The sequence below is a fragment of the Mustela lutreola genome, chromosome 6, assembly GCF_030435805.1.
Source record: "Mustela lutreola isolate mMusLut2 chromosome 6, mMusLut2.pri, whole genome shotgun sequence".
Classification (NCBI taxonomy): domain Eukaryota; kingdom Metazoa; phylum Chordata; class Mammalia; order Carnivora; family Mustelidae; genus Mustela; species Mustela lutreola.
The window spans coordinates 152,218,589-152,241,981 of NC_081295.1; the positions used below are offsets into that span (position 1 = coordinate 152,218,589).

At 41.9% G+C, this 23,393-nt stretch overlaps 1 pseudogene; it reads left to right on the forward strand.

Annotated features, from left to right (window-relative positions):
* Positions 1 to 22,935: 22,935 nt before the first annotated feature.
* Positions 22,936 to 23,100, forward strand: LOC131834866 (U4 spliceosomal RNA; annotated as a pseudogene).
* Positions 23,101 to 23,393: the final 293 nt, after the last annotated feature.

The following is a 23,393-nucleotide window of genomic DNA, read 5'->3' on the forward strand; positions in this document are numbered from 1 at the left end:
ACTTTAGAAATTCTAATTTATTCAAATTCCAATGTGGAAGGGAAATTCAATTATTTCAAAATTAATTAAAATCTCTAAACAAAGGGAAAAAATCTATTATTTTAAAAAATTCTTTATTCTTAATTCAGCTATATTCTCCTCCTTACTGAATTAATATAACTTTTTCCTCTTCAGGTGTTATAATTTAAAATGGTGGGTCAAAAATCATGCAGAATAGTGTGAATTTAATTGAAAGATTCTGAAGTAATTTTTTTCCAGTTATTTTCTTTCTTTTTTAAAATTCAATGCTACACTTGTGTTGGAGCGGAGTAGTCTTTTCTAGACACTGAAGAAAGAATGGTTTTCACTCCGGGCTGGAGCTCCCTTTGCTCCTTCTCCCACTCATTCTCTCCATCTCTGTCTCTCAAGTAAATAAATAAAATCTTTAAAAAATATATTAATGAAATTTACAAACATAGTTACACCTAAAATCGTATCATGGAACATTATTAAGGCAAGAAAAATTAATTCTTTGTGCCCTCATTACTTGCTTTTGTTTTTAGAGAGAGAGAGAGAAGAGGAGGGGCAGAGGGAGAAAGAGAGACTCTTAAGCAGGCTCTGTGTCCAGATCAGAGACTGCCATGGGGCTCAGTATTATGACCTTGAGATCATGACCTGAGCTGAAATCAAGAGTCCATGCTTAACCTACTGAGCCACCCAGTTCCCCATCCTCATTATTTAAAAGGATAAATAAATAAAATAAGAGGAAGAAGTCCTTGAAACAATGTAAGAGATGAGGATCATTATTACCCTGATTTAACCATGTTTTTTAATAAATCACATTCTCTCAAAGACTCTACCAATAAAACCCCAAGACCAGGGGGAACCTGGCTGGCTCAGTGGGTGGAGGATGCAACTTTTGATCTCAGGGTCTTGATTTTGAGACCCTTGTGGGGTATAGAGATTACTTAAAAATATGATCTTTTGAAAATAAAATATTTTTTAAGAAATACAGTATGATTAACCTAATACAGTATGATTCTCTATACATTATGGGGACATTCTAACCTCTGGCAACAATACTTTAAAAAGTAAATTCTATTAAAACAATTTTCTAAGATATATGTACATATGGGAGACAGAACATTTTATGACTTAGCTTTATTTTTATAAGATTTTATTTATTTGAGGGGGGTAGAGGGAGTTGAGGGGGAGATAAACAGACTCCCCACTGAGCAGGGAAGCCCAAGATGGGGTGGGATCCCAGGACCCCAAGATCATGACCTGAGCTAAAGTCAGATGCCTAACCGACTGAGCCACCCAGGTGCCCCAGGATGTAGCTTTAAATGAATCTCCGTGGTAGGTGTGGGATCATGTTCTAGGTTTTTTGCTCATCGTATTCCATATATGGAAACTGTGTTGCTGGTTGGAGTTAACAGTAACTTTCGCACACAAGCCCAGCTTGAATCTGATGCTTCAGCAAACCCATTTTACAGATGAGCCTGTCGGTACATGAACGTGAATAGACTATGAAAGCAGTAATTAAGGAAAAGGTATGCACAAGTACTTTGCTTATTTAATTGCCAACTAAATGAAAGTGCTTGAGAAAAGTTCAAACTGTATCATTGGCACAAAGCCTTTCGCAAATAAGTGTTGTTGATGATTCTTTGTTTCCCTCAGGAAATTCCAGGAGATGAGAGCTTGCTTCTGGCTTCCATTCCCCACAGTTCCAGGCACCCATCTCTCACCTTGTTAGTCAATGTCCTCTTTTTTGCTAAATCCATTGTGAGCTGTTTGACCTTATCTGACTGGCCTTCCAGGAAGTATTTTGTGTCCTCCTTCAACTCCTCCCTTGGCTTCTGGGATGTCAGATTCTCCTCGGTGTCCTTTGGGCTGTGTTTGCTTCTGGTGGGCTCTTCTGCTGCCCACCACACCTTACCTATTGGTGGTCTGTGCCTGTCTCTTCTCATTGCCCCGCCCAACTCCTCTGGTGAGTGGGAGCATCCAACCAACATGGCCTTCTTCACTTCCCTGGTTTTAAAAATGACACACGGAGCAGCAGCTACTACATCTGGCCACGAAGATGGCAAGAAGACACCCAAGAAGCAGGCCAAGGAGATGGACAAAGATAAGGCATTCAAGCAGACACTGAAAGATGAGCAAAGCATACCCAAGGAGCTAAAAGCAAAGGCCAAGGGGACAGGTCCCCTGGCCACAGGTGGAATTAAGGCATCTAGGAAAAGTAAGCTGTTCCTTGTGCCGGAGACTTGGTGATTCTTTTTTTTTTTTTTTTTTTTTTAAGATTTTATTTATTTATTTGACAGAGAGAGATCACAAGTAGGCAGAGAGGCAGGCAGAGAGAGAGGAGGAAGCAGGCTCCCTGCTGAGCAGAGAGCCCGATGTGGGACTCGATCCCAGGACTCTGGGACCATGACCTGAGCCGAAGGCAGAGGCTTTAACCCACTGAGCCACCCAGGCGCCCCAGACTTGGTGATTTTTGATTGCATTCCTGTTTAAACATCTGGATTCCCTGTCACATCCTCTATTGCCATGTATAGCTAGAAGAAAACGTTGTCTTAGGTTCTGTTGTACATTTAAAGATAAACCTTAGTAAAAAAAAAAAAAAAAAAAAAAAAGTAATCATTAAAAACATCCCCTAGGGGCACCTGGGTGGCTCAGTCGTTAAGCGTCTGCCTTCGGCTCCAGTCATGGTCCTGGGGTCCTGGGATCGAGCCCCACATTGGGCTTCTTGCTCGGCGGGAAGCCTGCTTCTCCCTCTCCTGCTGTGTTCCCTCTCTTGCTGTGTCTCTGTCAAATAAATAAATGCAATTTTTTAAAAAAATCCCCTAAAAACAAACAAACGAAAAATACTGTTCTTTCTCTACTAGTTGTTTCATTTGGATGAAGGACACTAGGCTCTCCTCACTGGTACAGCTCCTTTTTTAAAAAAATTAATTCATTAAGTCATCTCTACACCCAACATGGGGCTCGAACTCACAACCCCAAGACCAAAATCCGCACACCATACCAGCCGAGCCATCCAGGCACCCCACACCATGGAGTCCATTCTGGATTCCTTCTTCAGCCTTCCTTTACTCCGACATCCTGTGAGTCCCCACGTCTTCTCCAGCCTGCCTTCTCGATGTCTCTGGAATTTCACTTTCACCCCAAGCCTGTGGTCACTCCCGCAGTCAAGGACCTATCCTTTTCCAGCCTTGGACGCTGTGGCAGCCTTTGGACTGTTGTCCGGCCTAGTTACCCTTCAATCCATTCGTCACACTGTCTCTGTCTCCTGCGTAGAGATCCAATATTTCACTCCCCTGCTTGGGATCCCTTCTTACCTCTCTGCATCTCCTTCAGGAGGGCTCGAATGCTCTAGCAGGTTCACAGGATTCTTGGATCCTGAACCCAGCTCAGCTTCCCGCTGCTTTATTACCATCCCTCCTTCCTCCGTAGCTCCCCACCTCAATATTCTACATTCCAGCAGTCGTGACATGTTCTCAGTTACCTGAATATTCCAGGCTCTCTCACTTTTGTGCTTCTGATATATGGTCTCCCGGCTTCCTGATAGCCCCTTTGTCTCATTCTCCATGCGGCTAACACTCTTGCCTTAGGAGGCGGCATGGGCTTTCTTCCATGGCAGAACCCCACACCAGTCTGGTTTAAGCCACCACTGATGTGATCTCTTCCACCCCATCACTATCAAAGCCCTTGTTTTGTAGCCGTTTGTTTGCCTGTCTTTCCTGCTCCCCACAAAATCTTCAGGGGACCCACTGTGTCTTACCCATTCCTGTAAGTGCCTGCCCTGAAAAGGCCATTAGTTAATACACGCTCACTGAACGCAGCATCACTGAGGCAACGAGCTAAGTAAGACTATAAGCTAAGAAAATAAGTTTAGCAACTTTTTTTTAAAAGATTTTTAAAATTTATTTGACAGTGAGAGAGAGCGAGAGAGGGAACACAAGCAAGGAGAGTGGGAATGGGAGAAGCAGGCTCTCTGCTGAGCAGGAAGCCTGACATGGGACTCGATCCCAGGACTCTGGGATCATGCCCTGAGCTGAAGGTAGATGCTTAATGACGGAGCCACCCAGGAACCCCAGTTTAGTAACTTTTTTTGAGAAAAAGGAAAAAAAATTAAAGGTATCTACAAGTGACTTTTGAGGTCATTGTTTGGTGGGGAATATGGGTATTTCAATTATAGTGGAAACATGATTTTGCTTTTATTTGGTTTGTTTAATTGAAGACCCTTCCTTGAGTTGATAAAACCTGGATGCTGGTAAAACAAACAAACAAACAAACAAACAAGGCTCCTCTGGTTGTTTGCTCTTGGATGAGTTACTTATACTTTGGAAATTCATTTCCTTCATCTGCAAGAGGGTTGTATTTGCCTTAGAAGTGTATTGTGAGAATCTGAGTGAGTACCAGGGAGCACCAGTGGGGGTTCCGTGCAGAGTATGACTCTTGAACTCTGGGTGGGAAGCTCCAGCCCCACGTTGAGTGTGGAGCCTACTGTAAAAAAAGTAATAAAATAAAATAAAAGTATCTGGATATAGTAAATGATGAGTACAAATTGATTAGCTTTCCCTTCTTTGAATAGCTTAAAGGTTAACAGATAATGCCATTTTCAGATGAGGGAAACACATCATTTGGCCTTCAGATAATCTAGATCATAGAAACGAAACACCTAAAAATTTGGTCTCTTGGCTCAGTTCTTCAATTACGATAACTTTGTAGCTTGTGGTAGTCATTAATTTATATAATCAATTAAACTATATAAATTAATGTATATAAAGTCATTAATTTATGTAAATTATTTTTTGTTAAATAATACAGAAGTATCTGTAATTTTCCTGATTATCCTAATATCTAGTCTGATATTGACTAGCACATTAACAAAAGTATCCCAGTTTCACTCATTTCTTGAAAGCATTTTTAAGTCTATCAAATAATGTATAAGTGTTCAGAGTTAATATAAGTCTAAATGTTAATCCGTATATTGAAAATTGCTATGTGGAAAGACATATATTTTATAACTTACTTCTTTATTATTGCAAGTGTCATAAAGCCAGTGCTCATAAGTCTGGGAAGTAAATCACATTAATGTGGAAAATTAGATTCAAAGGGAGACTGTAGTTCAGAGAGTTAACTAAGGTAAATTTTCAGATACATAAGCTATAGCTAGGCAGTAAATTGGGCAATTTCACTTTTTTTTTTTTTTTTTTTATCATAGAGAGAGAAGCGAGAGCAAGCACAGGCAGGCAGAGTGGCAGACAGAGTCAGAGGGAGAAGCAGGCTCCCTGCCAAGCAAGGAGCCCGATGTGGGACTCGATCCCAGGATGCTGGGATCATGATCTGAGCCCAAGGCAGCCGCTTAACCAACTGAGCCACCGAGGCATCCCGGCAATTTCACATTTTTAAACATCTTACAAACTTTTGAAATACTTTTTATTTAATTATTTATTTTAAGTTTTTTTTTTTTTTTAAAGATTTTATTTATTTATTTAACAGAGAGAGATCACAGGTAGGCAGAGAGGCAGGCAGAGAGAGAAGGGGAAGCAGGCGCCCTGCTGAGCAGATAGCCCTATGTGGGGCTCGATCCCAGGACCCTGAGATCATGATCTGAGCCGAAGGCAGCTGCTTAACCCACTGAGCCACCCAGGCACCCCTAAGGTTTTACTTTTAAGTAATCTCTCTACCCAAGGTAGAGCTCGAACTCACAACCCTAAGATTAAGAGTCATATTTTCCTCTGACCGAGCCAGCCAGGCGCCCGGGAAGTGGCATTTTAAAGTTTTCCTAAAGTCGACTCTGTCCTTTTATTTAGGGTAAATAATTGCTTGATTCCCTTAATTCCCTTGGCAATAGAAATAAGGTTCCTACTCCTAATCCCCTCACTTTCTGGGCTCTTCTCACCCACGGATCTCCAGCAGGTTAAACTGGCTACACATTAGCTTCTTTTCTCAAGATATAAGTAATTACTTTAAATTGCTCTGGTTTATTAAATGAAATCCAAAGTAGCTCCCGTACCTACCTGACATTTAGTTAATGAGCACGGTGGTACCTCCAGGAGATTGATGGAACTTTGATAAAGGGGTAGTTTAATTAGGGGAAGTCTCACATCTGGATTGCATTGGGAAAGGGGTAAAATAATCCATATATTTGAACGCAGTTTAACGTAATTACATTGTAATTTTGGTTATTGCTGAAAGACGATTTGCCATTTGAAGTGAGAACGGCCATTTGAAGTGAGGATAGCTCATACACGTAATTGAAATCTATGAACGAGTGTTAATTGAGTACCTATTATGTTCAAGGCTCTGGGGTAGGTACGAGAAATACAAGGAAGCATAGGACTCAGTATTATCTATTCTCAAGTGATTATTCTCCAGTAATGTACACACAGTATAGTAAACTAATTGAGAAATGTGTACGTGTGCGTGACGCGCTCCTAGAAATTCCATGTATTTTGACTTTATACATTTACTGATCTGGGGTGCCTGGGTGGCTCGGTCAGTTAAGCGTCCATCTCTCGATCTCAGCTCAGGTCACAATCTCGGGGTTGTCAGTCCGAGCCCTGCATTAGGCTCTGCAGTGGGCACGAAGCCTACTTAAAAAGTAAATAAATATATTAAATAAGTTTTCACTGATCTCTCTGTGTAGGATATTGTGTTGGTGACACCAAGAAGTATTAGACACAATTTATTATTTCATTTGAATTGGCATAGGAAGGAAGGCCTGGCAAGCCAAGTTGGTGGAGTGTGCGACCCTTGGTGTCAAGGTTGAGGGGTCGAGCCCCACGTTGGGTGTAGAGATTACTTCAGGACAAAATATTTTAAAAAAAGAAGAAGAAGAAGAAGAAGAAGAAGAAGAAGAAGAAGAATCTGCTTAGGGAAATATGGCACTGAGGGAAAAAGAAATGAAAGGTAGCATATGATAAGGTCAAATATTAATAACCCTTCTCTTCATATAACACTTTACGAGCGCTTTCATACATGCCCTGTATTACAATTATTCTTCTTAGTTCTGCTTTCCTCTTGAGCTACAGATCTACCTTTCAGATTCCTGAAAGCCTCATGTATACTCACGTCTGGCCGCTTGGTTGTTGTAACCTCTTCCTCCCCATAATACGATTTTGTCTGTCTCCCTTCCCGAAGCGTCTCTCCCCTTAGCCAGATTCAGCAACCTGTTTCAGTTCCCAGACCACAGGTCCTCTCTGTCATGGTTGACACCAGAAACTATTCTCCTGCATTTGAAACGTTCTCTTCTCCTTCTCTAATACCACTTTCTGTTGCTTCCCCTTCATCTCTTTCACATGAGGTGGAAGGAATGGCCTAGAGCCATGAGCCCCAAAGTGGTGGGCAGGCCCCTGGTGGCCTCTGAGATGGTAACATGACTTTATATAGTTATGTGGGCCCAGACAGGGGAGATCCTGTCCCGGGAGACCTCAGAGGTTGGGAAGGAGGGTGAGGTTACATGGTAAGAACTGTAGGGAAATAGGGTCGGACCCCAGGCCTCCAGCGGGAACCCTTTTTGCTACACAGCCCAGACTCCTTTCTCTCTGTTCCCTCTGACATCTGTACCGGGTGCAGCCCAAGGTCCAGGGCGTTAACCAAACCCCAGCACTGGGAGTTGGGATTATGTGGCTGGGGGGTGATGGGCTGCCGTAGCATTGGGCTTCAATTCTGCAGTCCCCAGAAAAAAAGAAATGGGTGGAGTGTGGCCTTGAACCAGACCTCGGGGTTAACATAGCTCTGCCTCTTACTAGCTGTGAAACCAGAGGTAACTTGTTCATACCAAAACCAAGGAGTCTTTCCTGTTTCTTCTGCCTTTCCCTGAGTCTTCCCACACAGGTCAGCGTGTCCAGTCCACTCCATCCCCAAACCCACCCCGTTCTCTGGGCCGCCATTCTGGTTCACCTGCCATCCCATTGTGCTGGACCAACAGACAAGCTTCTAACTTGGTGTCTTTTCCTTCTTTTGCCCTTTATACGTGATTCTTCACACAGCACCCGAAAGATATTTTTGAAACGAAATCAGATTATGTCGCTCCCCTAATTAAAACCTTCCAAATGTTTTTCATTGCCGAGAATAACTTCCAGACTCCTCAACGTCGCGGCGAGGCCTTATGTAACACGAGATAGAACGTTCCCCATCGATTCTAGCCATACATTCTTTGTTTTCCCTCAACATGCCAAGCTTGTTCTTGTCTTAAGGGGCTTTGCAATAGCTGTTTTTTACGCCTGGAATGCTCCTTCCCAGTCTTCGGAAGGCTGATTGCTTCTCACCATTGAGTCTCTGCTTAACTGTTCCTTTCCAGGCAAGACTTGTGTAGCCAGGCCCTGCCTCTCTTACCCCGCCCCCCCCAACACATCTCTGTTACATCACTTTCTTCAAGGCTTGTTACTATCAGAAATTATCTTGCTTATTCTCCTGTCTTCCCACAACTGTCATTAAATGCAGATGACCTGACTACGTCCACTCTGTGCGTTTCTGTTACCTCAATGCCCAGATGGGGCCTGGCACACAGTAGGCAGTCAGTAGTCAAGACGTGTTTGTTGACTATTGAATGAATGAGGTCAGTACATCTCTTGGAGCCTGGAGTTTCCACTGAGAGAATTAAATGAGATTTTTTAATAGATCACATATATATTATAGCATTTAATATATAATATATAATCTCATTTATATATCTATTGATAATATGTAAAATCCTGTTATATGTAACGTAGACATAAAATGACATTATATAATATAGAGATGCCAACTCTTCCTCTGTTCTATATAGATGTCTACTAGCCACTTAACAAAGTGCCCGGCCCATCGTAAGAATGCAGTTGGGGCTTCTGGCTGGCTTAGTGGAGTACATGACTCTTGATCTTCGGGTTGTGAGGTCAAGCCCCACACTGGGTATAGAGATTTCTTAAAAAAGAAAATCTTTTTTTTTTTTCTTAGATTTTATTTATTTGTTTGAAAAAGAGACACAGTGAAAGAGGGAACACAAGCAGGGGAGTAGGAGAGGGAGAAGGAGACTCCTGCTGAGCAGGGAGCCCGATGTGGGGCTCCATCCCAGCACCCCGGGATCATGACCTGAGCTGAAGGCAGATGATTAATGACTGAGTCACTCATGCACCCCCCCACCAAAAGAAAATCTTTAAAAAATAAATAACTATAGTGGCAGCTGGATGGCATAGTTGGTTAAGTGTCCGACTCCAGATTTCAGCTCAGGTCATGATCTCAGAGTTTTGAGATCGAGCCCCACATTAGGCTCTGTACTCAGGGCTGAGTCTGCTCAAGATTCTCTCTCTGCCCTGCTCCCACTTGCTCACACTCTCTCTCATTCTCTTTCTCAAATAAATAAATAAATAAATAAACAAAAAAAATTTTTTTAATTGAAAAATGAGTGCAGTAAATGGTAGCCATTGTATTTTCTGTGTATAAGGCATGATAAGCTCGGGATCCTGGGAACAAAGTCAGAAACTGCACTCATTCTGCTGATGATGCTCATTGAAAAACGTGTAGTTTCTTCGGAGATTTCATCTGAACAAACTTGCTGAACACACTTTCAAAATTATGAGAAGGCTATTTGACAAAAGGTTTTTATAAATGTTTTTTCAGAGCAGATGGCAATGATGCAGGAAAAGGAAATCCTCTGTAAATTGCTGTTCTGGTTTTACCAAATAACCTGACCCATTCAGAAGATTGGGGAGTTCACGGGGACAGTGAAATTTGTTGAACATCATTTTGAGTAGGAATTAATTATCAGTATCCGACCTTACCTAAGAAGTCCAAGAAGGACCCTTCAGATATTCAGCTCATCTTTTTTTTTTTTTTTTTTTTTTTTTTTTTAAAGATTTTATTTATTTATTTGACAGAGAGAAATTACAAGTAAGCAGAGAGGCAGGCAGAGAGAGGAGGAAGCAGGCTCCCTGCTGAGCAGAGAGCCCGATGCGGGACTCGATCCCAGGACCCTGAGATCATGACCTGAGCCAAAGGCAGCGGCTTAACCCACTGAGCCACCCAGGCGCCCTCAGCTCATCTTTGTCTCAAACTAGAAAACATCTAGCTGACGTTCATTTTCAGTTGAGCGATAACAATAAAAAAAAAAAAGAGCTTTTTTTCTTATTTTCAGACATGCCCTTTAGCAAACCAGTTAGCCATGTCATTCCTTGAAGATTGTTATTTTACTATTATTTTTAAATTTAGGAGCATCCCTTTGTTTTTATAGTGTTGTAGTTATTTTTCATTTATAAAAGTGATACAGTACTTATTGTGATGATGTAGTATCATTTAAAAATAAATTTAAGGGGGCGCCTGGGTGGCTCAGTTGGTTAAGCAGCTGCCTTCGGCTCAGGTAATGATCCCAGTGTCCTGGGATCGAGTCCCACATCGGGCTCCTTGCTCTGCAGGGAGCCTGCTTCTCCCTCTGACTCTGCCTTCCACTCTGTCTGCCTGTGCTCACTCTCGCTCGCTCTCTCTGACAAATAAATAAAATCTTTAAAAAAATAAAATAAAATAAAATAAAAAATAATAAATTTAAGGCTGCCCAGGTGGCTCAGTCAGTTAAGCATCTGCCTTCAGCTCAGGCCATGATCCGGGGGTCCTGGGATTGAGCTCCCATCAGGCTCCCTGCTCAGCGGGGAGTCTGCTTCTCCCTCTGCCTCTGCTCTGCCCCCCACTGTGTGTGTGCACACTCTCTCTTAAATTAATTAATGAATTTATTTATTTATTTATTGGGGTGCCTGCCTGGCTTGGAAAGGCATGTGACTCTTGATCTCAAGGTTGTGAGTTCAAACCCCATGTTGGGTATAAAGATTACTTAAAAGTAAAATCTTAAAAGATTAAATAAAAACAAATTTATCTAAGTAAAAACGATTTTCTATTATGAAAGTTATTTTTTAATTTTTAAGAAAGATTTTATTTATTTATTTGGGAGGGAGAAGCAGGTACCCTATTTATTGAATAAATGATAAAATTAATGTACAGATATGGCAAAACCCTGAGGATAGTATATGGCCCCTGAAGTTTGAGAAACAAGAGTCCTACAGTAGTATTTCAACCTGTGGTGAAGGACTAGTTTTGTTTTTTTTAATTTTCAGTCCATTGCGGGAAGCTAAGATTTTTTAAAAATAATTAATTAATTAAATCATGTTTAGTCATCTCTATGCCCAAATAAGGCTTGAACTCACAATCCTGAGATGAAGAATTGCATGCCCTTCCAACGGAGCCAGCCAGGCACCTGGGCAGGATACAACTTTTATAAAATCCAAGAACAACTAATTTTTAGAAAAATAAAAGTAAAAAAAAAAAGAGAGAGAGATGTTAAAAGGATACACTTACATTTTAAATTACTGGATTCAACATCTATAAAGTACTTCTGCCAAAGGGCAATAAAATTTTAAAACTTTGCTGTCGATTTCAAAACCGACCTCCTAGCATACTGGTAAGAACTTGTAGATGGGAGGTTGCTTCACGCGCCGCACCTGGAGTGACATTGGCCTAGAGAAAGAGAACAGACCGGAGAAAGGTCTGGATTTAAGGGTGAAATGAGGAAAGGTAACACCCGTGTCTTCTCTGGCAGATCCTTAGTACTTCTCGAGTATCCTTACGAATTCCTTCTCATTCTCTCCTCTCCCTTCCAATGCCCTGGGTCCCAGCCCTCCCTTACGAACGGAGTACAGACGTAGTGTCTTGAAAAGTGTTGATTCTTGTCAAGTCGTTACCAAAAAAAAAAAAAGAGGCCTCTAAAATTTGCTAAGAAATTATCCATGGATTATTGAACATATTATCCTGTATATCGTTCAAAATCTCTTTGAAGATGGCTCTGGAAAAACTGTCCTTTGGAGGGGCACCTAGCTGGTTCAGTTGACAGAGCACACCCCCCTCTTGATCTTGGTATCATGAGTTCAAGCCCTGTGTTCAGGCTGGAGTTTACTCATAAATAAATAATAAATAAGTTTTTGTTTGGAATCTAGTGCCAGGAAATGTTTTCTTCTTAGGGCAACACCACGTTTTGTTTTCTGTTTTTCGTTTCCCGCTCTAATCAGATACTAAGGGTTGCGTAACACATCCTGGGTGTGTATATACCTTATGGATATTTTTAAAAAATTTTTGCCAGGAAGATCAGGGATAGATTTGATATATAATACAGTAATTATACTGATATTCAGTTCTCCCTCCTCTTTTCATCTCTTATGAATCCCCAAACTGAGAGAAGGAACAGCCATTGGACAATCAAAAGGACGACTACTTTTTCAGTACTTCTATTCAAATTAAGTTTTTTTTTTTTTTTAAATTTTGTTTATTTAACAGAGAGAGATGACAAGTAGGCACAGAGAGAGAGAGAGAGAGAGGGAAGCAGGTTCCCCGCTGAGCAGAGAGCCCGATGCGGGACTTGATCCCAGAACTCTGAGATCATGACCTGAGCCGAAGGCAGAGGCTTAACCCACTGAGCCACCCAGGCGCCCAGTACTTCTATTCAAGTCAATGAGAAAGAGTTTAAATCTTAGGAAAAAGAAAGAACGAATGAATGCAAACATGAAACAACTCCCTCTTCTTCCTAATTCTGGGTCTTTTGGAAGTCTTCTAAAAGTTTGCTGCGAAGCTAGAGATTTAGGTGTTATTTATTTATTTATTTATTTTTTAATCGGGTCTATTTCACTGGCATGGAATTGAACTTGTCCTCTGAGATTAAACAGTTAACAAGAGGGCTCGTGATAGAGCTAGTTCTACACGTATTTTCTGGTCATTGTTGGTAGGCTGTTGGAACTGGACCTGGATTTGTTCAGGATATGAAGTAGGCATGACTCACCCGGTTATTTTGAAAGGGTTGTCTGTCCTAGATCCGGGAGCGAGGCTGTTGTTTGCCTGCTGCCCTAAGGAGGAAGGCAGAAGTGAAGTGGGTTGTATGACACCGTGATTACTGGTCTGAGATAAGGAGTCGGAAGTACAGTGTGAACCTGAGGGCATCCAAGCAGAAGTCGGAGGGGAAAGGATTTGGAAATCCCAGGGAGCAAAGTCCTTGCCTCACATCAGTTTGAACCTGTGTTCCTCTAGGTGCCTCTTGGTTTTGTGTTGTTTCCCCAAATGAGTTTAACTTGCCACATAATCTGGTGGCAAGTCCAAGAATGCTAAGTTTTCAGTATTGTTGGTGTAACTGCTGGGCAGTGGTAAGCTGTCCCGTGAGATGGTGGGGGCAAAGCCAGTGAACTGACGGTGATTTGGGGTCTCAGGAGGATTGGGACTGAACGATGATAGACCCTCAATGAGGATGTGGAGAGAAGTAGGACAATATCATGGCCTTGATGGCGATGACCAATTTATTGCTATTTAAATGGATACTGGGATCTTTCCTCTATAGTGAACACTGATTTAAAGTCTAGCACAGAGGCAACTGGGTAGCTCAGTGGGTTAAGGATCTGCCTTCAGGTCAGGTCATGATCCCAGGGTCCTGGGATCGAGCCCCGCTCGGGCTCTCTGCTCTGTGGGGAGTCTGCTTCTCCCTCTCTTCTCTCTCTGCCTGCCTCTCTGCCTACTTGTGATCTCTCTCTCTGTCAAACAAATAAATAAAATCTTCAAAAATATAAAAATTAAAAAATAAAATCAGGAGCATATGACAATATCAAGATTATCATCATCCTTGATCCTGACTTCATGGGGAAGAGATGAGAGAGAAAACAAGTCCCTGAAATTTTGCGTGCTAGAAGAAAGTGCCGGCTGCTCGCTCCTGTCAAACACAACAGTAAAGGCAGTGAGAAAGCGGTGGAAAGAATAATAAAGATAAATAAATATAAATAAAGATAAAGAAAGAAAGAATATAATAATAAAAAATAAATAAAATAAAATAATAAAATAAAAATAAATAAATAAAATATTTAATGAATAAATAAAATAATAAATAAAATAAAACAACAGTAAAGGTGGTAGGAGAGGAGTAGAAATAATAAGGAATAAAATAAAAACAACAGTCACAGTGGTAGGAGGAGGGCGGAAATCATAACAATTACAATAAAATATAACCGTAATGGTGGTAGGATGACAGTGGAAATAATAATAATAGTAATAATAATAATAAACAACTACCACATTAAAGGCATTTGTATAAAAGCTTCGCTGATCATGATAAAGTGTTTATTATATGTGAGTTCCTGCTTCATGGCATATCAACTTTTATTGAAAAGAGGGTTAGGGGGTGCCTGGGTCACTCAGTTGGTTAAGCAACCGCCTTCAGCTCTGGTCACGTTCCCGGAGTCCTGGGATTGAGTCCCACATCAGGCTCCCAGCTCCACGGGGAGTCTGCTTCTCCCTTTGACCCTCCCCCTTCTCATTCTCTCTCTCAAATAAATAAATAAAATCTTTAAAGAAAAGAAAAGAAAAGAGGGTTAGTACAGAAACTATAACTAAATTAGCGGTTTACCTGTGAAGGGAAGAATGAGAAAACTTCTATCATTTGCCTTTCATGGAAGGAATTCTTCTCCAGCTGTATCAGGAATGTTCTGGAATACAGCTGCAATGACAAACCCAGAAGCCTTGCCTCCTTGACTAAACATTCTGTTTTATATTGTAAAAAATATGATAAAAAGCAATGTATTATTGGGACACCTGGCTGGCTTAGTCAGTAGAGCATGTGACTCTTGATCTCAGGGCTATAGGTTTGAGTCCCCACATTGGGTTACTAAAAAATAAAGTCTTAAAAAAAAAAAAAAGCAATGAATTTTTGATGTAGTGATGCCATTTGTTGCAAAACAACAGCAATCACCAAACAGAACCCAGTACAACCTTGACAGAGAAATTAGAGTATAAACAGGAAAAGTGCATACTAGTTATATTAGTGAGTGACCAGAGTTCATAAATAACGGGAACACATCTTAGGGAGCTAGGATATCCCCCGTATTTTGGCAATAATTTGACAAGAAATTTACTTAAGCATTTGCTGGAGCCCCAGAACTTTTATATTGGTAAAGGTAATTGGCTTTGAGATGATGTTTCTACCATTATAATCTAATTTTATAGAATTATGGGATTTGAATGCTAAAAATAGAAACAAAATAGTAATAGTCCCTTCTGACCATAATGAGAATGGTTTCTAATTCATATTAGTGTCCCTAAGTTATTCTCTCTTCATTCTAAAGGACTCCTGTGGGATACTACTTTTAAAGATAACTAATTTATATCTTGACATTAGTTTGACTGTGCAGGTTTTCTCATCTCAAATATTTAGTCACTGAGAAACAAGAAGTCCCCAAAGAAATTGTTTTCTTTTTTTTTATATCTCATATCCTCTAGACAGTTTTCCACTCAGAGGAACTATTTCAAACGCATAAGGGAAAATAACAACTTTCTCTATATACGAATTTCTAGTGAAATCTCCTAAACACATTTCAAAACTTTTCTTTCTTGTGGTGTCTGTGTAGCCTGGCAACAGAGTATCTATCAACCTCGCAACGGGCAATGATCAGATCTGAAAATTTCTTTATATTCACTTTGCAATTCTTTTTCTAGCTCTTTTAATGCTATAGCACCATGGTTTTCTAATAGTTGCACAAAATTGCTAAAACCCCTATTCCTTGCCACGTAATGCACCACGTTTTCATGATTTCATGAAGGACTTAGGCTGTCATGGTATTCTGTGGTTCTGGGCTCCTTTCTCTGTGGAGTTATTTTAGATCTGAGATGATCCATTCTTAAACAGTACCTTTTTTTTTTTTTTTTAAAGATTTTATTTATTTATCTGACAGAGATCACAAGTAGGCAGAGAGGCAGGCAGAGAGAGAGAGAGGAGGAAGCAGGCTCCCTGCTGAGCAGAGAGCCCGATGCCGGACTCCATCCCAGGACCCTGAGATCATGACCTGAGCTGAAGGCAGCAGCTTAACCCACTGAGCCACCCAGGCACCCTGAGATGGTCCATTCTTATGTTTTCCCTCTTCTGCATCAACTTGAGCCAGATAGAAATTGGTTCTTTTTTTTTTTTTAAAGTTCCATTAAAAAAACTTCCCGAAGTCACTACCATGTGTACAAGTCTTAACTGAATTTTTTGTGATCAAGCAGACAAATTTAATCAAGAAAGTACAAATATTGGGGCGCCTGGGTGGCTCACTTGTTAAGCTTCTGTCTTTGGCTCAGGTCATGATCTCAGGGTCCTGGGATCGAGTCCCGTATTGGGCTCTCTGCTTAGTGGGGAGCTCGCCTCTCCCTCTCCCACTTCCCCAGCCTGTGTTTCCTCTCTCGCCGTGTCTCTCTCTGTCAAATAAATAAAAATAAAATCTTAAAAAAAAAAAAAAGAAAATACAAATATCTTAGAATGGAATGTCAGGAACACCTAGCCGCACATTCCTTGATCTTGGCCTTCCAGAACCATGAGAGAAATAAATGTTTGTTGTTTGAGCCACCCAGTCTATGGTAATCTCGTTATAGCAGCCCCCAAATGACTAGATAATGGGTAATAGAAATGTGGACTCTTGAATGCCTGGGGGTTCAGTCGGTGAAGGGTCTGCCTTTGGTTCGTGTGGTGATCCCAGGATCATGAGATCGAGTCCTGCATCGGGCTCCCACTCAGTGGGGAGTGTGCTTCTCCTCTCTCTCTGCCTGCTCATGCTCTCCCTTTCTCTCAAATAAATAAAAAATAAAATCTTAAAAAGAAAAAAGAAAAAAAAAAAAACGTGGACTCTTTATCTCCTTACACGTAGTCTTGGCATTTTGGTTGTTCGTAAGATTTTTTACACATTGGATCTGTAGACGGGTGAAGAGCCTCTCTGGTGTGTCCCTCGGTGGGTGGGGGGAGGGTAGAGACCTTCTGGCTCCTGTTTCAGAGTCGGGCGGCTGAACGCAGAGATGGGGCTGTAGTTACAATAATGCACTGTAGAGATCACATCTCTTGTCAAAGCACAGAAAGGCCCACAGGCGGTGGCTGGTGCTCCTCTGAGTCTCTGAGTCCTTGAGTTGTTTTCACTGCTCTGTTTGAAGTTCTCTCTTCTCTCTGGCACTTCTGAGCTCCCATTTTATTCTTTCAGGTGTGTGTGTGTGTGTGAGAGAGAGAGATACTTCTTTTCTTTTCTTTTTTTTTTTTTCCCTTTTTTGTCAAAACGGTGATGGGGGGGCACCCACACCGCCATATTGTTGGAATGTTGAGATCGTCTCTTTGACAAACAGATGGCCACGGCAGCCACGTCGGGCTGGTGTTCCATGCTGCCCTGAGCACGGTGACTGTGTAATCTGCTGAGCTCTGGAAGGCTGAAGTCACGGCACTGTCCTAAGTGACCCAGTGCACCCCATGCTGACATGGAAGTGTGGACTACAATGAATGGAAAAAAGGAATGTGTATCTTTATTTATTTTTAAAGATTTCATTTATTTATTGGAGAGAGAGAGAGAGATTGGGCGAGTGAGATGGAGGAGAGTCAAAGGGGAAGTAGACTCTTTGCTCAGGGACTTGATCCTGGTAAGGATCAATCCAATGATGCTTAATCCATGGAGCCACCCAGGTGCCCAGGAATGTGTTTAAAATCCAATAATTTTATTTTATTACTTATTTATTTATTTATTTATTTTATTTTTTAAGATCTTATTTATTTATTTATTTATTTGCTTGACAGAGAGAGAGAGAAAGAGAGAGCAGAAGCAGGGGGCGTGACAGGGAGTGGCGGGTGGAGGGAGAAGCAGAGTCCTCTCTGAGCAGGGAGCCCAATTCGGGACTCCATCTCCAGGACCATGGGATCGTGACCTGAGCTGAAGGCAGATGCTTAACCAAGAAGCCATTTAGTCCCCCAGAATCTGAGAATTTTAATAGAACAAAGGTATTTCATCTCTGAAGAGGAGGAATTTCAGATTTACAATTTGAAAGAAACAATTCGGGGAGCCTGGGTGACTTCCTTGGTTGGGTGCTGACTCAGGATCTCAGCTCAGGTCTTGATCTCAGGGTCAGGAGGTTAAGCCCTTAAATAAATAAGAAAGAAAAATGGGACACTTGGATGGCTCAGTTGGTTAGGCATCCAACTCCTGATTTCAACACAGGTTATGATCTCAGGGGTGTGAGTTTGAGCCCCACCCCCCTAACCCCCATTGGTCTATATGCTCAGCAGAGAGCCAGCATAAGATTCTCTCTCCCTCTGCTCCTCCCCCTGCCCCACCCAAGCTCTCATTCTCTCTCTCTTTCAAAAGAAAGAAAGAAACAAAGAAAAATTTAGAAAAAGATTAAGCAAAGCAAGCAAGGCACAACAATAGGTCTTTCCTAAAAGGGCTGGAGCTGATTGGTCTTTCTTTTTGGTTTCTGCAAATACAACGAAAGATAGGTTATATATGACACACCACTAACCGCATAGCCACAGGAGTCTCTTGTAAATACAAATATCATTTTATAAAACGTACATGAAGTTTTTTTTGTGTTGTACAAAACCACAGGGATACCGATTAATTCTGATTTTTGGTGTAAGACTTTTTTAAGATTTTATTTCATTTTATTTATTTTTTAAAGACTTTATTTATTTATTTGACAGACAGAGATCACAAGCAGGCAGAGAGGCAGGCAGAGAGAGAGGAGGAAGCAGGCTCCCTGCTGAGCAGAGAGCCTGATGCGGGGCTGGATCCCAGAACCCTGGGATCATGACCTGAGCCAAAGGCAGAGGCTTTAACCCACTGAGCCACCCAGGCACCCCAAGATTTTATTTTTCTTAAGGAATCTCTACACCCAACCCTGAGATCAAGAGTCACGTGCTCTACTGATAGAGCCAGCCAGATGTCCTGGGCTAAGACTTTCTGAGCAAAATGTATTCACTGTTCTTGGGGCGCCTGGGTGGCTCAGTCAGTTAAGCATCTGCCTTTGGTTCAGGTCATGATCCCATGGTCCTGGGATGAGTCTCACCTCGGACTCCCTGCTCACTGTGGAGCCTGTTCTCTCTCCCTGTGCTCCTCTCTCCTCCTTGCTCTGGCTCCTTCTCTCTCTCTTTCAAGTAAATAAATACAATATTTAAAAATATATATACTCACTGTCCTTAAGCTCATAGATTTCTATGGTTATATGTTAGTGTTCTCTTTTCTTAAATTTTCTGGTAAGTCTGGATGTTTTCAATTGATGTAATAATGACAACGGATACTTAATTCAGTCTGTTTTTTTCAATAACGTATATCTCAAATAATGGCTTTCGAAAACATACATGTTTTAAAAACTCGACACTCATTTGTTTCTTAACATACTTAATGCCCCAGTAGAGTATGCCCCATACTCTACTTTTTATGCTATTTATTTTATCACCAGCATCTTTTAGAAGTTGGTATGTATAAATTAGGACAGTGTTATAACTTCTAGGTCTTAGGAAGTCCTGTTAATAATCTTCCATTATAAATGCCAGTGACTGAAGGATTATTTTGCCCTAGAATCTATGAGTTGTTTATTGGCCATGTTGAAGGAAATTGTGGAAGACACCAACACAGGGTCTAGCATCAATATTAAATGTGAATAAATGCTGACTAATGATGTTAAGGGTTCATAAATCATTTCTTAGAATGGGGGAATTGAAGTATGTCAAGCATGAGCTACGGCGGTTCAGCAGGAGTGGCACCTGATTAGAGCATCTCGAATCACTTCCCGGCTTCAAATCCACCATCCATACCTCTCACTTTCCTACATCTTTTTTTTTTTTTTTTTTTTTTTTTTTTTTTTTGTAAGTACGCTTTATGCCCAGCATGGGGCTTGAACCCAGGACCCTAAGATCAAGAGTTTTGTGCTCTACCGACAGAGCCAGCCAGGCACTCCTCACTTTCCTACACCTTTTATTTCACAGGTTATAGTCTAGAGCTCCAAGTTCAACTAGCCATTTTCCAGAAAAGAAAGCAATTGAATAGCAGACTGTTGTCTCATAGGTGAGAGTGATTTTAGTGTCTCAGTATAGAAATGGACATTCAAGTGAGCTATGTGTGGGTTTGAATTCTAGTTTTGTCCGTTTACTACCCAGTGAGCTCGAACGAATCATTTTGCCTGTCCAAGAAGTGGGCATGATGGGTAAGGCCTACCTTTCTGGGTTAATGTGAGGATGAAATGAAATGACCATTAAGACAATACAATCATCTGACACATTCCTCATTATTCCAACATAGTTCCTAGCTTTCTTATATATTTAGATATTACTGTAAAATCTGTCCAGGAAAAGAATTTTATTCTGAATGTCTTTCAACAGACATTAATAGGTACCTACGATGTGTCTGTACAACGCTCCACCAGAGTAAAGGAATGGACTGTGCCTGAAATTGATTCATCTCTCTTTAGTGTATTAGCCTTCATAAATGAACTTGGGCTTCAAGTGGGTTTGTATTGATTTACCCACTTTGTGTTTCACACTGTCCCCTGGGTGAGCCAGGTCACATATACGTCTGAGTGGATGGGACCCAGGCACAAAGAGTCTCAGTATGGAGGGAGAAAGGCCAGTGCCCACCTGGGGTGCTGGTACTCAAGACCATGAGAGGAGCTTACCAGCAGGCAGACCTGGGGACTGAAGTCTGACCCTGCCTTCTCACTTCTGCCCAAACATCAAATCAAGCAAAAAACCATTTTTAGGGGCACCTGGGGGGCTCAGTTGGTGAAGCGTCATGATCTCTGGGTCCTGCGATCAAGCCCCACATCAGGCTCCCTACTCAGTGGGGAGTCTGCTTCTCTCTCTTGCTCATGGTCTCTCTCTTAAATAAACAAATAAAATCTTTAAAAAATTAAAAAAAAATAATCGAGACATGACAGACAATTAGCAGAGGCCAAAAATAACCCATTACCTGGGTGGAGAGTAACATTTCTAGGAAGGGAAAATGAGAGGCCAGTCCAGGAGGAAATTTAACCCTGTGCACGGTAGCTAGAAATGCCATCCCTGTGGCCAAAGACCCGTAGGTGGAACTTTCAAAAGTGGGAGTTGAATGGGGAATTAGTGTTTAATGGGTACAGAGTTTCTGCCTGGGATGATGAAAACATTGTAGAAAGAGATCGTAGGGATGGTTGTACCTTAACGTGACTGTATTTGTTATTTTATTTTAATATTTTATTTATTCATATGAGAGAGAGGGAGAAGCAGACTCCCTGCTGAGCAGAGAGCCCAATCCAGGGCTCAATCCCAGGATCCTGAGATCATGACCTGAGCTGAAGGCCAACACCCAACTGACTGAGCCACTCGGGTGCCCCAGTATTTATTTATTTTTCTTAAAGCTTTTATTTATTTAGAGAGAGAGTGCATGCGAGTGGGCATGGGGATAGAGGGAGAGACTCTCCAGAGGACCCCACGCTGAGCGCAGAGCACGCACCGGGCTCCATTCATGACCCTGAAATCGTGCCCTGAGCAGAAATCACGAGTCCCACGCTTAACCCACTGTGCCATCCAGACGCCTCACATCGTGACTGTATTTCATGCCACTGACTGTACACTTAAAAATGGCTAAAATGACATATTTTATCTCTATTGCATCACAATAAAAGTAAACTGATTAACAAGCGCAATGCAGATATTACACACACACACCCCCCCCAAGAAAGTAGAAGTTGGCTGGTTGAATCTGGGGCTCCTCTGGGAGGCCATCTCACTTCCTAATTTCTATGGCTAAAATGCTAAGGCCTTGCACTTCTTTTTTTGCACTTGTGAACCCTCACGTGGATGTTGATGTTTCTCTGAGCTGCTCCCCTCCAGAGAAGTCCAAAGCTTTGTACGTGAAGTGTTGTCCTGTGTGGATGGTGACGATGAACTTTCAGACTCCAAATCATTCCCTGATAACCCCGGGCTTGGTGTTCCTCCCGGGCTGGGACATGCGTTACCCCAGTGGAGCTGCAGAACCCCGGAGGCCCGAGCTTTGTTTCAGGGATTTGAGGAAATGGAAGGCAGAGACGCTGAGGCTTGGCTCATGAGGGGCTCCGTGTGAGCGAGCCTGGAACCTGGGCCTCCTGGGGACAGAGTAAACGTTCTGTGGATTCGCAGGGTTCAGGTGTCCCTTCTGCAGACGCAGCGCTGGAACTTGGGTGTGGTGAGTGAGAAGAGTCACCAACCACATGAATGTTTGACTTCTCTGGAAGAAAGCGGGGGTGAGTAGGACCAACACCAAGATAGTTGAAATGTTTTGGCATTATATAGTCATACCCTAAATATAAAAAGAATTCAATACAAATGTTGGATCAAAATAATTTTAAGGGGCACCTCGGTGGCTCAGTCTGTTAAGTGTCTGCCTTGGGCTCAGATCATGATCCCGGGGTCCTGGGATCGAGCCTTGCACTGGGCTCCAGCCCTGCCTCGTGCTCCCTGCTCAACGGGGAACCTGCTTCTCCCTCTGCCTCTGCCACTCCCTTTGCTTGTGCTCACTCACTCTCTCCCTCAAATAAACAAATAAATAAAAATCTTTTAAAAAGGGCACCTGGTGGCTCAGTCATTAAGCATCAGACTCTTTTTTTTTTTTTAAGATTATTTATTTATTTATTTATTTGACAGACAGAGATCACAAGTAGGCAGAGAGTCAGGCAGAGAGAGAGAGAGGGAAGCAGCCTCCCTGCTGAGCAGAGAGCCCGATGTGGGACTCTATCCCAGGACCCCGAGATCATGACCTGAGCCGAAGGCAGTGGCCCAACCCACTGAGCCACCCAGGCGCCCCGAGCATCAGACTCTTGATTTCATCTCAGGTAATGAACTCAGGGTTGTGAGATCAAGCCCCTCTCTCACTGGGCACTGCACTGAGTTTGGAGCCTGCTAAAGATTCTCTCTCTCCCTCTCCCTCACGCAAAAAAATAAAAGTCTGAAATGTTGGGTATTCTTGGCTTAATCATTCCTAAAGCACCTTTACCTCATCTTGGCACCTTATTAGGGCATTCAAATTCCATTTTTGTAAGAAGAGACAAAATTATTTATGTCGTGGGGTGCCGGGCTGGCTCGTGGTGGGGTGTGAGACTCTGGATCTTGGGGTTGTGAGTTTGAGCCCCACGCTGGGTATAGAGATTACTTAAAAATAAATCTTAAGCTTTGTGCAGTGGCAGAATCGTAGCCAATGAGGTTTATCCGAGGCGTGATTATTGCTAATTGAAAAATAAAATCTTAAAAAAATTATTTATGTCCTGATTCATGTGCTACGTTTTACATAAATGCAGAAAGATAAAAACTGATTTTTAAAAAGAACTTCGTTGGGTGGAAAATACAGGTAGAAAGCCTAAATTAATAAAGCAAGGGATAAGATTACGCAAACACGTTTACATTTTCCCCTTGAGCAGGTGCTAAAGGAGAGGAGTGTTTCTAAAGAACATTCTGAGGAAAAAAGCAGTGAGGGAGTCTGTTTAATTACGGGGTTCACCTGTAAGATTAAAGGCAAACTATAAATGAAACACACTTTCTGATCTTAAAACCTATGAAATACTTTTCCTGCAGGCATACATGAAGAATACTTGGTATGATAAAGTGAAAAATGTCCTTGGCGATATTT